The 12,376-nt window shown below is 34.3% G+C and overlaps 1 long non-coding RNA gene across 1 annotated transcript; it reads right to left on the bottom strand.

The window, feature by feature from the left end:
* Window positions 1–9,968: 9,968 nt before the first annotated feature.
* LOC139105426 (uncharacterized) lies at window positions 9,969–10,751 on the bottom strand. The gene is made up of 2 exons (XR_011546189.1): window positions 10,675–10,751; window positions 9,969–10,593 (listed from the first exon to the last, which is right to left on the bottom strand). It is a non-coding gene; the product is annotated as an uncharacterized lncRNA (long non-coding RNA).
* Between the last annotated feature and the right edge of the window lie 1,625 nt (window positions 10,752–12,376).

Genomic DNA, 12,376 nt, shown 5'->3' on the forward strand with positions numbered 1-12,376 from the left:
ACATAACTTATAAATTTCCTGATTTAGGTATTCTTTTCCATTATCGCACCTAAGGGTTTTAATCTTTTTTCCGGTTTTATTTTCTACCATATTAATATATTCTTCAAAACAATGATTAACTTTAGATTTTGATTTTACAATATATGTTTTCGCTAGTTTGCTATAGTCATCAATGAAACTCACAAAATATTTTTCTCCGTTATATCCTTGAATCCGATGGGGCCCATTGACATCTGAATGTATTATTTCTAAAATCTCTGTGGCTCTAGTGCGATTGTTATCAAACGGAAGATTGTGCATTTTATTTTCTATACAAATTCTACATTTCATATATTCTGTTTCTAGGTTTTCAGGGAAATCATTTAGTAATTTATTTTTACTTAAAATATTCAAATATTTGAAATTTATATGGCCAAGAATTTTATGCCATTTTTCTTTTACTGTCATTTTACTTGAACTTGGGGTTAAATTTATTTGTGAAGTAGTGTTTACTAGAGTACTGGGTAAATAATAAAGATTTTCTTGTTTATAGGCTACTGCAATTAATTCATTAGTGTATTTGTAAATTTTCAATATATCCTGTTGAGCTATAATTGTATTTTTTTCTGTTATACGGGCAAAACTTATCAGATTTACATTTAAATCTTTAACAAAGAGAACATTCGTTAGTCTAATATGCACTACTCTGTCGTATACTTTTACGTTTATGTCTACCAGTCCTATCTTTGAAGCATTTAACGATCTACCGTCACCTAGCATGACATCCACGGGATTGCTGATTTCCTGGCTTTCACTAAAATAATTTTCATCGTTAATAATATGCCCGGTGCATCCTGAGTCTATTATCCATACTATCTCAGTATTATCCCTAACCTCGGGTATGTTGTCATTAATACTCATCATGAAGCTGGCATAGCCTCCGCTTTGAAGAGCTTCTATAGTTTTTCTTGATGTAGACGGACGTTCTTGAATTTCTCGATAGTTTCCTCCATTTCCATTGTCATGGGCAGTGTAGTTAGATGTTCTTCCTCCGCGATAGTTTCTTCCCTGTCCGCGCCAATATCTTCCTCGTCCTCTATGGAAAGCACCTCGATGTTGTTGTCCAAAGCCTCTGTTTCCGATCCATTCAGAATTTTTTCCTTGAATCCCCTCCTTGTTGTAATTACAATTTTTAATGAAATGTCCCACTTTGCCACAGCGGAAACATTGTCTTCCTCTGTCCGTATTTGTAGTGAAAGCACTTGATTTTATTTTTTCCACGATTTTCTTCTCTTCCTTTTATATCGATCATGGCAATTTTTCCTTTCAAATATTCAACTGTTTGTTGATCTCGATCCAATACGTCAATTAAGTCACCAATGTAACTTAATGATTCTGGTAGCGTTCTCAGCATGTAGTTTAATTTTTCTTGTTCCGTTACACTAGCTCCGGCAGATTTTAAATCATTGACAGCCTTTTCAAAATCATTAAAGAAATCAGTCGTGTTGGTATATTCTGCTAATTTGAATTTTTCCAATCGATTACGGTACACTATTTGTAGTGCAGTGGATTCTTTCAGATAAAGTTTATCAAATTTGTGGATTATATCAAACGCTGTCTCACATTCACTAACGAATTCCAGTTGTTTATTCGTTATAGAGCTGTATATGTAATTAAGTGCCTTTAAGTTTAAATCAACCCACTCTGGTTCTTTATCAAGTGCAGTGCGGTATCTCTGTGCAGCTAATTCACACTTGTTCATTTTTAAAAATGCCATAATTCTTTTCTTCCAATTTCCGTAGTCTTCTCCATTGAATACGGGTATCTTAATATCTGTCATTGTTGATGACATTTTTACACTTTCACTTTCTGCCACTCAATTTTATTTAGGCCACTTAATTCACTTCTTTTTATACTTCTTCTTGTCACGATTTTTATTCAACCACGCTCTGCTACCATGTAGAGTTGAATGAATAAAATAAAGAACATAAATGATTTAATTGTTTGTTAAAATATATTTAATAAAAGAGATACACTTGGTCTTTACTGAGTGGCTGCTCGAATGAATCTAAAGCGCTCTGGTTTATTTCGTGGCCAGTTGGCCCTCTCATTCCTTTGTCTTATAATCTATGCATACTATTCCTATCAAGCACGTACTAATGATTCATTTGAATCTATATCTTTTATCCTCACGGTTCATTACCCTCTTCTTGACTCCAGAGCACGTTCTACTTACTTAATATCATATTTCTATTTAACACACTCATTTTGTCTCATATTTTAGTATAAAGTTATTTCTCAACAAAAATATTTAATTAGTGGTTGTGTCAGGAGGAGTTATAAAGATTAAAATAAAAAATTATTTTTTATGTAAAATTATGTATTTTTTTTATTTTAACAAATATATATAAAATATTTAAAACATATATAAAATATTTAAAAACATATATTTTTAATCTTAATCTTAATCTTAATCTTAATTTAAATCAGGTTTTGGGGGCTGAAAAATATATAATTATAAATTAAAAAAATACAATTATAATATATTTAAAAAATATATATATATATATATATATATATTTATTTATTTATTTTTACCTAATTCCAACTTTCCGGCGCAAAGGCGATGTCCTCCTCCATATCAAATAAGCGGCGCAGCCCGAAAACATCACCACCTTCATGGGGGCCCATCCAAATATACCTGTTATACTCCCTATCGCGACGGCGTTCATTTTTTCTCGCATATTTTTTTTTATATTAATAAACTCTTTTATACTGATTTCTTCCGGATCAATCCAATCCTAAAAATTAAAAAATTAAATTATTTTATTTCTACATTCTTTATTATTTAAATATATTTTTGTGTAAAAAGATGACTTACGGGCTGTACGCGTGGAATTTTTATTTTCATGATATGCTTTATTTGCACCTCATGAAACGGTTCGCTGTCTATGTATATGCGCTGAAAAAAGTATTATGATACATTTTTTTCATTAAAATAGTTTGTATTTTACATGATAGTTCTTACCCCAATCGCTGGATATGTCACATCAATGTGTGTGTGAAAAGACGGGATCAATACAATTTCGGTTTAAAGCAGCTATATTTAGTCTCTGTACAAAAGTAATGTTTATTGTGCGCGACGGCGTCGCAAAAACTCTAAGCGTGCAGCACGCGATTAAATCGAGACACTTGTCTCACGGTACTCGACGCGTCGAGCAGATGACAGATCGCAAAAAACGGGGAATCCGCACTCTATTTTCGAAACGACTGTGTCGCGTCGAAAGGAGCCGCTCCTTTTATACCGAGAAAAGGCCCAGAATTTTCTGGAAGTGCCGGCGCCGATAACACGTTATTATGAAGTGATCTAGATCGCTTCAGGTGAATTTACCGGCGTGACCGCGGTAAAAACAGAGTAAAGGTGAGGTGACACGATGCTCACCACGGCGGGTTAAAAATATTGTTGCCGTGGCTGGCGTTGAAGCCACACTGAGAAAAAAATATAGTTATTTGAACCTAATGCATTTTGTTACAGAAAAATTTAGTAAATCTAACAAATCTTTAATTACATTAAATACGTAAGAGTTTATTCACTCAAGTGAGTTTGTTAAAGCGTATGAAAAGTACTTGACTAAATTATTTATTTTAAAATATAATTATTATTTCTATATATTTTCAAAATATTTTGTTGCAACATTGATATATTAATTTAATTTACAAATATAAAGACGACCTAATAGTTTCGTGGTAGTTAAAAATGTTTATACATTTTGAACTAAATAAGTTACGTAGATGTACAAGAAACGATTTGTTTAATAAAAAAAATCAATTAATTTGTTTATTTTCTTAAACGAACAATATATTTTGTATATGTTTCCCATCTTGGTTTAATGGATGGATTAAGTGTTATAAAAAATAGACTAAATATATTTGTAATACACATTTTTAGTTTAATCAAATATTGAATTGTTTTTAATTTTATTTTGTTAAATATACAAATAAAATTTTCTTTTACAAATATATAAAATGTTTTGGAAAGTATACTATTGCGTTAACATTATTATATTTAACACATACTATATTAACAAATTTAAAACGATAAAACATAAATTTTATTTTGTCAAATTTCGTTTAGTTTATAATACTTAAATTTTTTTTTATCACGAAATTATTTTGTCATCTTCATATTTTCTACTTTAATAAATATATAGTTAAAGTAACAAAAAATTTTAGAAGATATCTATACAATAATAATACATCAAAGTAACAAATATTTTAGTAATTTTTATGTGAATTACTTTCGAAGAACTAAATGGTTTAGTTCGTACAATTCAACTAATTCTGTTAATTTCATATGACTTGAAACTACAACCATACATCTTATTTGGTTAAAAGAACAAAATCACGGTTTGAAAATTAGTGAAACATATATAATTTGGTCCAAAGATGTTTAACTAAATAAAAGTTTGATTCAAAAATGAAAATTTGTAGAATCATACAATGTTGCCGATTTCCGGAATTTTTCTGGCGCGCCTACGTGTTAACACACGCGCGGCCCGCGATGCGTTTTTGTTACGGTAAGGAGAAGGGCATAGCAGTTTCGCCTAACATGTCACAACGTGCTCGTCAGTTAGAGATAGCTGTGGTTAGTATCAGACATCAGTGGCTGTTTTATTTCTGTGCAACAATTTGTGATCCTTGTATAAATTTTAACAGTGCGAAATGGCCAACATTATCCGCAGCTGGGGATTAAAAGATTCCGTCGAAGAGAATCTTGTAAAAATAATTGAAGGTACGTATTTATCTAAAAGTATTTTCTATTGTGCCATGCTTCGTTTCTGGAATAACATTTTTTTACAAACATATTTGTACATATATAGTTACTGCGTACATATATAGGTAAAACTTTCTACAAACGGTATTTCTCCTCGCCATACACTAATAGATAAATTTTTTCTAATATCTGATATTGTACAGAAAAAAAATGTTATTTTTGGTTATCCCAACCAAAGGGATGTTTAATTAATGTTTAATGTTAAATTTAATATTTAGTAAAAGATGCAAATGGCGTGTGAAATCTAACCAAATATTCAGTTGCTTCTTCTAAACGTACATATAACTAAAAAATTATTTGTTTACAGAACTGTACTATTTAGTTGCATATATTATAATCAAGCATTTGGTTCGGACAATAATACATTTTTCTTTTACTAAATTTTTTATTCTTTCAGATGATGTTCATAAATAAAGAAAATATTTCTTAAGTAAAACAGAACAATTTGGTTTGGTATTTGTAACCAAGTATTTGGTTAGAAATACGCAGTCAACTTGTTCTGTTTTACTTCAAAAATATTTTCTTTATTTATGAACAATTATCTGAGAGAATTAAAAATTTAGTTAAATCCAACAAAATATTTTGATTTAAGTTCCTTGCAGTACCAACCAAATGCTTGGTTAGAAATATACAACCAACTTGTTCTATTTTACTCTAAAAATATTTTCTTTATTTATGAACACTTATCTGAAAGGAATAAAGATGTAGTTAAATTCAACTAAATATTTTGAAAGATAAATGAAAGTCTCTATGTTATTTTATAAAATTTTACTTTTATTTTTTAATAAAAATAATAGTAAGTAGCTGTTGTGATAAATTTTATATAAGATTTGGTTGATACTTTTAAAGATTTGCATAGTGGACAAAATTCTTTTTTTCAAAAAAATTATTGATTCCGAGAACTAAATAATTAATTTATTTTAATGTAAAATACATATAGTAATTAAAAAATATTATTTTTAGAAAATCTAATAAGTGATGACACTCTGGGCGATTTGACTCCGGATTTAATAAAAGAGATGATAAAACCTATCGGTTTAAGAATAGAATTTTTACGGAAATGGAAAATAACATATATTAAAACAAACTGTAATGTTAGTATACGTTATATATGTACAATTTAATGGTTTAAAAAAATACTTTAGTATAGTAAATATCTAATATGTATTTTAATGAAAAGGTTGAGCAAACCACTTCCAAGATAGAGACAGAGACAGAAACAGAGATGGAGACTTCGTCAGATATATCCGGTCTAAGTCAAAATCTAGTAGATGAACATAATAAATCATTAAAAAGACAGTTGACTTTTTCTGGAAAATTGTCTTTTGAATTAAGATAAAAAAAAATATCGGTTAAAAATATTTTGAGTAAAAACCTCCAAGGACAGGCAATAATCAAGTCATATAAATTAAGTAAATTTTTGACCCGAAAGTCACGAAATTTGATCGTTGATATAATATTAACAGAGTTAATGAACGAAGCATCCCGGTAAATTTTTTAAATACATTAGATAATTTTTATTTTTATATTTTGGTAATAATTTTTTTTTGTTATATTATTTCTTACAGTTTAACTAACGAAGATTTTCAACATATTGCTGAGGCAATAGTAAAAGATTTCCCTACCGAAAACATTTCTACATATTTTATTCCTGCAATTCCCAAAAAATTATCTCGCGTGGGAAAATCTATAATTTCTCGGGGAAAATTGGTTGACAAATACAGGAATAGGTTACGCGACCTAAAACGCATTGACGCTGATAATTTATCATTAATTTCTCAATCATGTAGTCAGTCAACCGAATATCTATCTTCGGATGAAGGTAAAAAATTTATTTTTTCATATGTACATCATCATTTTTTTTAAAATATATGTTAAATCTTTGATTTCTATGCTCTTAAATATTTTACAGAATCTACTCCCGAAGCAGAAGAATGGCTTAGAGCCCATTCTACACCGTGGGAACTTGTTTTAAATAAATGGAAACAGACTGTCGAACATCGACAAAAAATTCTGAAAGCAAATCGGAAATTAACATTGGGCGAAATTTTTGAGCGTTGGCCCATTTTGAAACATTCAAATGCATATAAATTAATTGCAGAGGATTTTAACTTTTTGAGGTTATCAGCTGAAAAATTAACATTCGACAATTGGAACAAGTTCTTTACGAACATCTTGAAAATTAGACCGGCAAAAAAAGATGACGACAATGCACGTTCTCTATTAGAAGTTCTTGAACTTGAAGATTTAACCGAGAGTAAGAATATTTGCGTAATTTTGAAATACTAGTTCCCCTAATTATTATGTTATTTAATTGTTATTTTAAAGAAATCATTAAATTTATATTTTTATATCTGTATTTATTTGTATATTATTTTAACTTTATAATCTATTTTATTTTTTATCACAGATAGCAAGATTGTTATACAATTAAAATTATTGCCCCACTTGCTGCCTCCGAAAGGTCGCGTATATCTAAAAAAACAGCATTGGAAACCGTCCATTATAGAATGCAAAGATAGTTTGATTGTTCATATAACAGTAAGTTAAAAATAGTGAAATTGTAATACGATTTTTAACAGTATTGTTTCTAACTATACTTTTTTACAGATACTCGGTGATATAACAAAAATACAAGAAAACCGAAGAGCAGCAGCGGCGAATATCGGTACAACCTTGCAGCCGTATGTGATTGCTGTTGGTCCAACTTGCTAAAAGTAACGAATTTTTTTTAGCCGTAGATACCACAATCTATAAAATATTATCAGCTCTGGAGGCAATTGATATATGTTACAAAATATATCACGTGTTTGATTTAGAATACCCGGTTGAAAGTGCTCATTTATGGTTGCTTATGCAAAGAGAATTATATCATTATAGTAGCGATGTCGACAAATTGACGCCGTATGTAACAGAAACCATCAGTGATTTACGAACGCTTGAAAACACGAACGCCTAGTGTACAATTGTATTGTGCAAACTTTTACCTAAACTTTTTTTTTTGAAGCGTGTAAAAGAATTTACTTATATAATACCAGTATACAGGGTGTCCCAGATCAGTGGACGATGCCGTAAAAAATTTACGTTGAATTCATTAAAATACAAATAATGTCATGGAGAGTCAGGAAAACTTCCCAAGCATTATGATTAACAGAAACTAAGTCACCGATAAGAACACCTAAATGTTGAACCAAAAACACCATTTCCGACGCAGAGATTATTAAATGTTGTGTTTTTAGAACATTGCTCGAAATTGCAATTGGTACATTTTTGGAAAAGTTTCGTCCACAATCAATATGTTGTAATCTACTATTTAAGATATCGAGAGAAAATAATTTTTCTTTACAAATAAAAATATGTAATAATTGTGCAATCTCATATCTACAGATACCCTCGAATATATCGTGCATTACATCAACAGTTGCATTTTCGATAATGTGAAAATTAGGTATTTCGTTAAAAACGCATTCTCCTTTAACGCCACTACAAGAATTAATACAATGTTGTTTGTAATTTGTAACGGTTCGTAGCAAATGCTGATCTTCTTTAATTTGATTTTGCGTTTTTGTTTTTTGAGCAATACATACTCTGCACCAATTATGAGAGTTGAAGCTAGTATTAAATTCGAAAATTTCATTTATTGCCAAATTATCGCCAACAATACCTAATAAAGAAAAATAAATAGTTTGTTCTTGTCCATGTATATTTATTATAGATAATCCATTACTCGAGAGGTCAATAATTTGATCAATAACATTGCGAAAGATTTTAACATTACCAGCTCTTTTGTGATTCTCCGTGTTGTGTAATTGGGCAAGAAAAATATTATCCAAGGTACTGCTGTATTCATATGGAATACATGGTAGTAAGAAGTAGACAGCACCGAGCTTATGTATGTTAGCGCGAGAGCCGAGAGGGTTGTTTATTTCGAAATCGTCAAAATATAATAATAACGGTAAGACTAATTTTCCTTCGAATTTTAATTCAATTTTTTTCCACACTTCACTTTGATTATATGAAACTATCGCATCACTACGCTTGCATCCTCAATGTGCAGTAAAATATTAGATAATGTATCAGGCAATTTTTTTTAAGAACCTTTTTAATATTTATTACCTGAATTTGTATATTAGAAATCACAGCTTTCCGTTTTCCTTTGGTTACTCGAGAACTTAACAGTCCACAAATGTTTATTGAGTAGATGTATACTGAGCGGTTCTGGATCACTACGTGTTAGTGTATCCGTGTGATCTAGGGCGAGGGGTAATGACGTCACGCGGGGAGGGGGTTGTTAATCGTTCCCTCTCGCTCGCACTCGTTCGCGCCGCCCATCATCTCCTCTCGCTCGCACTCGTTGAACGCATGGAGCGGTTCTGGATCACTACGTGTTAGAGTATCCATGTGACCTAGGGCGAGGGGTGATAATGTCACGCGGGGAGGGGGGGTGTTAACGGTTCTGGGTCTGTGAGACCTAGGGCAAGGGGTAATGACGTCATGCGGGGAGGGGGTGGGTATTTATAAATCGCCCCTGTGTCGGCGATTCTAGGAACGAATTGTTTAGAAAATAATAACAACATCGAAACTCTGAAATGCAATATTATTTTTAAAAATGATAAGCGTGTCGTCGCGCAGCGGCATGTTTATGCGGCATCGCGACTTTCAAAGGAGTCGCGATTTTTCAAAGAGTCGCGATTTTTAAAAGGGTCGTGTGGCGTCGCGGCGGCAACGGGCGGCGACGGCGGCGGCAAGCGGCGGATCGCAAGGTATCGCGCCCAGCGTCCCCTCTCGCTCGCACTCGTTCGCGCCGCCCATCGTCTCCTCTCGCTCGCACCCGTTGAACGCACAAGTGTCGCGCGCCCAGCGTTTTCTCTCGCTCGCACCCGTTGAACGCAAAGTATGGCGCGCTCATCGTTCCCTCTCGCTCGCACTCGTTAAGCGCCGCCTATCGTTTATCAACGATTCTTTTATGCGCTTATACGATTCGAATGCGGGTGACGCTGTACACACCCCCCCGGGTAATCGCTCCTCCTTATCTTATTTCTTTCTCTCTCAGATACATACGTTACATACGAACAAGGCGGATTCACGAGGTGGACTTACGCCTCACAATTATAAGAAGATGAAGGATGGAATAGAAATAATTAAAAATGTTACATAAAGACTACAAAGTATATATTTTCTAAATATGCGATACAATATATTTCATTATACTTTTTTCTTACACATTTATTATAATCGCAAGCATTTCACAATCTATAATTTGTTGTTCGTCGAAGGAATCGCTGCTGCGTACAGCGCTCACCGCTTCGGTACGACTTCTTGATGCGGAAGCGATTTTACAAAATTGCTCGTATTTGTCGTCGATCTTCGGTAGGGCTTTGGTGAGTACGTTGAATTTCAAAGCGACGCAATCATCAAAATCCAACATTCGCGTGAACGTAGCCTCGGTCATAGCCATACGTGCGTCGAGAGATTCAAGTCGCACAAGTTTCATTTCGTTCATATAACATATTCGCACTGTGAGCGAACCTATGTTCAAACAGTCGTATGGTTGCTTCGGTCGATCGCGAAGCATATTCTGAATTGTCCATCGATGCTCGCAGAGTTCCTTCCAGGTGTCAAGCAACATCGACAATTCATCTCCTCGATTATCGCCTACGATGATCTCCACAAAACTACGCGGACCAACGTTCACGCCGATCTCGAGATATTTGTATCCCGTGCGGGTCAGCGGGTATCGCCTGCATAGTAAGCGCGTCACGTATCGTTTCGGTGGATCGCTGGAAATTAAATAAGAACAATCGTGAATATTAATATATTAATTTTAAAGTAAATAATTTTTATAATAAAAAAATACTTACTCGTGAGATGAGGAGGGTTCATTACCGCAATCAATTCGACGCACTTTGTAGCAATTTCTCTCGGTGTAATACATTGTCGTATTCGTAATCGTAGACGTAATCGTAGACGTTGTCGTAATCGTTGCTGCTGTTGCGGCCAAAGCGAAAAATGTACTGATCGCACGATCAGAGGGTACCTCGAGTCCAGGACGGTTGTAAAAAAATCCCCTCTTTCATTATTTAAAATTTTGCATAGAGTGGGGTAATATAAAACGCAGTTAGACAAATTATCGGAGAGGGTAATTAAGAGAAAGTGATTGGTAGAAGGTAATTGAGAGAGGGTAATTAGGAGAGGGGTAAAATAATTCAAAGGCGCAGAAGTATAAGTATGAAAAAAAAAAGTTTATTCAAAAATTATACATTATCATCATTTTGACGGTTACGCCACCAATTGTACAATTTAAATACATTTTGCACGGCGCAATTTTTGGAATGTCTCCTACAGCGGAAAGTATTCGAATCGTTTAAATCGCTAAGTGATTCAACATGTTCGAAATCATCTTCGATGTTTCTGACGATCAGATTGTCCGTGTAGAATTTGTGACCATCGTCATAGTCGTCGCCGTAGTAATCCTCTTCAAGCATATCTCGCAGCCAATCGCGTTTCTCGAGTCCTTTGACGTATACGATGGCGTGATCGTAGCAATCTTCCTCGTTCTGTAGGGCCCTGATGATCTGGCGTTTAGCCTGATTGTACGGAACGTCCCCGTCTTCCCACGCTATACCGTGATGATTTCGTACCAACCAGGTAACGAGGCGTCTGTCGTCTCGCGATACAACACCCCATGGCATAGGCTTTGCAAAGACGTAATGCGCAAGAACGGTACCACCTCGCAGCACCGCCGCTTCCTTCACGACGAAACGTCGTCCGATGGGATATCCTTGGAGATCGACGAACGTTGGCGTGGACATGATGATGATGATGATGATGATAACGATGCGACTCGATCGGAGGAAATTTCGTTACTGAACACGCGCGAGCGTATTCATCAATCTTTTAATTTTATCCCCCTCTTTTCCAAATTGTATTACTTTTTTAAATGCTTCGAGACAAAATCCGTCACGCGTTCCTGAAGTCGTTCGCTTCGCGACTTCTTATCCGTTTGCGTGGCTACGTCAACCACTGTGTTTCCCGTGGATGTCACTCGATACGTCATTCCTCTGTTCAATAAGTGATCCGTCGGTCTAGGATCCGTTTGCGTAGCTTTATCTTCCTTCATGCGACTCGCGTTCTCGCACCAACAAGACGGTTGATACTTTGATGGTTTCATGACGACGATGACAATCTCTCTCTCTATCGACGTTACGCATACGACGGAATGGAAGTGAATACGCAACGTTCGTCGATTCACCGCTTTACATACACACGTCGAAGATCATTTCTACGTGATCTTACGTACAACGTTGGTCAACGGATTGTATTGAACCAAACGATCGTGTATGATGAGACAGTAAGCCGTGGTATTTGGCGCTACATTGTCCTTGCATTCAAACTCTAATCTCACGTCCACGGTAGCGGTTTTAACCGACTCGTTTTGACGCGAGCAGTCGATGATGACGAACGGACCGTTGAGCAGAAACGACGTGACGGTGAGATTCGGTTCGAGATACTCGTAGCCGTAGTATTCTTTGCAAAAACGCGCGTACGCGTCGTAGAGAATCG

The sequence above is a fragment of the Cardiocondyla obscurior genome, linkage group LG09 (assembly GCF_019399895.1).
Source record: "Cardiocondyla obscurior isolate alpha-2009 linkage group LG09, Cobs3.1, whole genome shotgun sequence".
In the NCBI taxonomy this organism is placed as follows: domain Eukaryota; kingdom Metazoa; phylum Arthropoda; class Insecta; order Hymenoptera; family Formicidae; genus Cardiocondyla; species Cardiocondyla obscurior.